The sequence below is a fragment of the Myotis lucifugus genome, unplaced genomic scaffold, assembly GCF_000147115.1.
Source record: "Myotis lucifugus unplaced genomic scaffold, Myoluc2.0 scaffold_385, whole genome shotgun sequence".
Lineage (NCBI taxonomy): Eukaryota > Metazoa > Chordata > Mammalia > Chiroptera > Vespertilionidae > Myotis > Myotis lucifugus.
The window spans coordinates 735,314-740,892 of record NW_005871433.1 but is presented as its reverse complement, the minus strand read 5'-3'; positions in this window follow the sequence as shown (position 1 = coordinate 740,892).

Sequence of the window (5,579 nt, the reverse complement as noted above, 5' to 3'; positions counted from 1 at the left end):
TTACAGGGGGGAAAAACCGAAATTTTTTTTTTTCGGGAATTTTTTTTTTAAAAAAAAAATGGCAAAATTTTTGGGGGACGTTTTTTTTTTTTTCTGACCACAACAAGTTAATTTAAGGCCCCCCCCCCCCCCCCCCCCCCCCGGGCCCTGGAAGTTTTACGTGTAGTGTAGTGCTGCAAGTTACCAGGCAAATGTGACTCCAGTCCCAGCGTGACCGCATCACACTGGAAAGATGAGCTTTGCATTCTCAAAGAGGACATAAGACCATGGGACCATGAACAAGCACCAGGCCTATTTCTCTTAAGTGAAGGCGGATATGACACTCTGATTGTAGGTTCAAAAGAGCAAAACAGATCTCGTTGAGATCAGGGAGCAGAAAAGACCATAATCCAGAGCTGACGCGGGTGAACAAGAGCAGGGCAGACATCTACAATAATGCAGACCTTGGGCTAGCCGCTAGAACCTTAGAAGCCAGGTACCTTTAAAGTCCCTTCCAAACTAACTGATAACGCAAAGTGATACTGTTGTTATCAATATTCCTTGATAGCTTTTATAATATTAAAAAACAAGCAGCTGTTAAATACAAAACAAAATTTATTCTGGAAATAAGAATGAGAGCAAATGACCACAAGTGAGACATTCTCTCTGACCCAACATTTTTTGAGCACCTATTCTAAGTCACTATATTAGGTGTTTGCAAAGTAAGAAAGGGGAATCTTTTTGTTAGCAAAGATGCCAGAAGGTTGGCGTTAATGATTTTTTACAGAGAGGAAGGGAGAGAGATAGATAGTTAGAAACATCGATGAGAGAGAAACATCGATCAGCTACCTCCTGCACATCTCCCACTGGGGATGTGCCCGCAACCCAGGTACATGCCCTTGACCGGAATCGAACCTGGGACCTTTCAGTCCGCAGGCCGACGCTCTATCCACTGAGCCAAACCGGTTTCGGCAAAGGGGGAATCTTTTTGTTAGCAAAGATGCCAGAAGGTTGGCGTTAAAGTTTCTTCACAAATATCTGCTACCACTGTGTGCTACCAAAAGTTCTTGAAGACTTATCTGCTCCTTCATTTGAGAGAGCTGTACTTTTCACTTGTTTCAGTGTTTCATGCTACAGCCCACCCAGATCAGTCTGTCCTTTGACTAAACCTCCAGGTCCTGCTCCCAGCTCCTTCATTTAAATGGAAAGGAAGTGGGACAATGGTAAGGTGCAATGAATAGACTAGCAATTTTAAAATTGAAAACTCAATTTTATTGAGTTTTGGGTGCTGTTTCATCCATTACACAAACTTTGGTGACCATTTTTCTTATTTTCTCTGCCAATCCTATTTTTACCATTCAAGCAAGACTTTGACTAATGAATGTATTGGCTCACCATACTTTTTCTTTTAGTTCTTTCTGTGATCTCTAAAGTCCAGAACTGATCATAATTCTCATTTCATCCCTTTCTAATGAGTATTTGTGAATCCACCACCTGAGTCCCAAACTGTTAACATTAGCAATCTTACATTGACTTTTGTCCTCCTGCCCTAGCCTGTTAAAATTTTTTAAATATATTTTTATTTATTACAGAGAGGAAGGGAGAGGAAGAGAGAGATAAACACCAATGATGAGAGGGAATCATTGATTGGCTGCCTCCTGCACATTGGACCGAGCCCGCAACCCAGGCATGTGCCCTTGACCGGAATCGAACCTGGGACCCTTGGGTCCGCAGGCTGACGTTCTATCCACTGAGCCAAACCAGCTAGGGCCTAGCCTGTTATAATTTTGACTTATCATTCAGATTCTTGGTAGAGGAAAAAGAAATTTTATCACGTATACAACTCCCTAAGCCAAAGATTTAATTGTTGAACTTGATAAGGATATCATATTGTATTATGTAGTCCACTGGGGCTTTATAAAAATCAATATTTTTTAAAATATATTTTTATTGATTTCAGAAAGGGAGAGGGAGATAGAAACATCAACAATGAGAATCATTGATCAGCTGCCTCCTGCACACCCCACACTGGGGATTGAGCCCGCAACCAGGGCTTGTGCCCTGACCAGGAATTGAACTGTGACCTCCTGGTTCACAGGTCAATGCTCAGCCACTGAGCCATGCCAGCCGGGCAAAAATCAATATTGTTATAAAAATTCACCCATGTTACCAATTGGGCTATAGTTGATTCATTTTCATTAATACCGTCATTGGATAAATGTCCATTTTTCTTTCAATGGACATTTGGATTGTCTTGTTTTTTGCTAAAAACAATTCGAACAGTGCAGATGTGAATACTCATTTCATTCGTGTTCTAGGAGATACACCCAGGAAAGAATTGCTCAGTTGTAGATATAAATGTTCAACTTTACAAGAAAATGCCAAATTATTTCCCAAAGGGGTGTATTAATTTACACTCCCATCAGCAATGTGCAAGAGATCTCAGTCCACATCATAGCCAACACTTGGTGTGACAATTTCCAAGTTATGCTAATAATAGGGTAAAGTTGTGTTATCAAATTGTGGTCTTGGTTTTTGCATTTCCTTGTTTAAGCCTCTTTGTATATTTATTGGTCACATAACTCCTCTATGAAATTGAATGTTCAAAATATTTGCCTTCACTCTCCTTTTCTTGTAATATTTTGTTGTATGTTATCTTGTTTCAGTTGCTTATCTTTTCACTTCCAGATATTTACTTTTTTATGTAGTTGAATTTATATTAAAATTCCTACATTAAGATTCTTAATTTATACTTTTTTTTTTAAAGCTATGCTTTCTGTGTCCACTTTAAGATCTTTCCTTACCAACTTCAAAGCCAGGAAATTATTCATCCACATCTTATGAACTTTCTGGAGTTTAAGTCCATTCTTCTGGATTTGAGTTTTGTGCATGGCATGAGTTAAGCAGTACAGATGTCATTCATTTTTTAAAAAAAAATCCACATTGTGTTACCTTTCTCCTCTTGACACAGCAAAAGTTCTCTATGGTATCTCCTCCCAAACTAAACCAGTCATTAATGTGAAAAACCGGTTGTAATAGGTAACCTTTAACCTTCTTTACTTGGGAAATAAGATTTGCTGAGCAGATCCACAAATTTTGTTTTGCAAAATGTAGTTTTAGAAATAGCTTTTTGGCTTGAAATAGTCATACACACCTGTTTTCCCATGCATTGTATATGCTCGCCCTACCCCTGGACTTCAGCAGTGCAGACACCGAATCATACAGCCCAGGGGATTTCCCAAAAATGCTTACTCCTGGGTTCCAATCTAAGAAATTGTAATCTTTGAGACCTGGTGCTGGGAACAGGCATTTAAAACAAGTTCCCCTCAGATGATCAAAAGCATTAAAAGTGAAAACCATAGCTTGTTTAGATAGCAGAACATAACCTATTTATTTTTTCTACACTGAGGCCCACTTTCACGTTCAGGGAAGTTGTCTTTTACGTTCTCTTGATGCCTTTGCACATGCTGTAACCTCCATCTGGATCCCATTCATTCGCCAAATCTTGACTCAAACACAAATCTTCTCAAAGTCTTAAATATAACAGTGCTGGCCCAAACCAACACCCAGTAACAAAAAATATAAGCACCTAGTGAAAATATTGGTAGGTTTTGAAGTTTGGGAATTGTTAATTGACTTCATACTGACAAGTCTTCAACATTAGACAAGTGTGGGCTTTCAGAAATTTCATGGCATGGACTCAAGTAATCAACTGAGTCTCTGCCATCACCTAGGGCAGTGGTTCTCAACCTTCTGGCCCTTGAAAACAGTTTATGTTGTGACCCCCACCCACAAAATTACTTTTGTTGCTATTTCATAACTGATTTTGCTGTTATGAATCGTAATGTAAATATCTGATATGCAGGACGGTCTTAGGCTACCCGTGAAAGGGCCGTTCGACCGCCAAAGGGGTTGCGACCCACAGGTTGAGAACCGCTGACCTAGGGTATTAGCTCTGCCTAAACATATTCAGTCTCTTAACTTGGTTTCTGCTCCAAAAAACACACTTGCTTGTCCAACATGATGGCTGAACATTCTTAAACTGGTTATGGAAGTAGGACAGGGTAGAGGCAGATGTCTTCCAAATAGTTGGCCTCTCAAGAGTTTTGCTGTTGCAATAACTTTCAGGTTCTGAAATACGTGGGGGTTGACAGTCATACATAATGTCTTCAAAGGACCCAAGTGGCAGCATTAGCAGATTTGGATGTACACAAGCAATATTTTAAGGTCAGTTTTTGAGTTTTTAAAGCACGTCTACTGTGATGAGTTATTGAACACCATTTTGTCTCCAAGAGTACCATCCTTCTTAGAGGACTGTTGTGAAATTTCTTTATATACTCACCCGGACCCAGAAATACTCACTAGTCTTTTAAAAGGAGAGCCAGAGTTAGCCAAGAAGATTGTCACTGCTGTAAGACACACTCAAGATAACAAAAGTAATTCACTGATGTAATCTCACATTTAGAAAAGATCCAATCTAGCTATTTTACAAATCCCCAGACTCAGCCACCAACTTTAGATATTTCTCTTCCATTATAGTAATTTCCTATGTGGTATGACAAAATATAATAAAAGCTATGTAAGATGTCACTTTTCCCTGACAGGGGACATGTAAAACTATCTCTGAGCATACAGCATCAGTTAGAAACTCTAATATTGCAGGCTCTCATGCAGTGACTCTACAATGATATATTTGCATCCAAATAAAGTACTATTCTCCTCTCAAGATGATATAAACCGTTTAAATGATGCTGCCACTGCTGGAAAGTCTCCAAACTCCTTGTATCTGCATTCAGTCTGTGCAAGTTTTTTAAACATCAAAATCCTTATATCTGCATTCAAAGTCTATGACAGGTTTTTAAACATCTCACCATAGATAGAATTCCAAGTTATTTAATCAAGGTTACACTCTCAAGTTGAGGTTGACTAATTTTAAAATATGCTCTGGGCCATGGCAGCATATTTTTCAGAAAAGACAGAAAGGGGAAAGAATTGCGCCCCTATAGTTAAGCCACTTGACATACATTTCCATGATCCTTGTAGCACATGTAGCACAAAGTAACAGCTATTTTAAATTGTAGCACATGTAGCACAAAGTAACAGCTATTTTAAAAAGCCAGGACCATAGGCCCAAACTGCAGAGAACAACTCTAAGTGGATATACATGTGTTCCTCAGCGATTCCAAACACACACACAAAATATGCTGAATTCTCCAAATTCCTGGAACTACATATTGACAAAAACAGACATGAAGCCTGGATTTGGAACAATTAAACAAATAAATTACAAACATTTTATTTTTCAAATCCACGGCAAAAAAAATCCCAGGTTGCAAAGTATTACCACAATTTACTTCAGAATCAAACTAGCTTAGATGACGGACACATAAATAGGCAAATGTGACAAGCTTTAGATTTTACTTATACTTCAATGAGATCCATCTCCTCAGTCTAGCTAAATTCTAAGCTATGGATTATTTCATATCCTTGGCCTGGGAGTCAGGAGAAAAAAAAAAAAAAAAAAAAGAGCTGTGAGTGAAAATGCATTGTTGTTCCAAATTCATGAGATCTTTTCTCATTGGAAAGAAAGACCCCAAGGG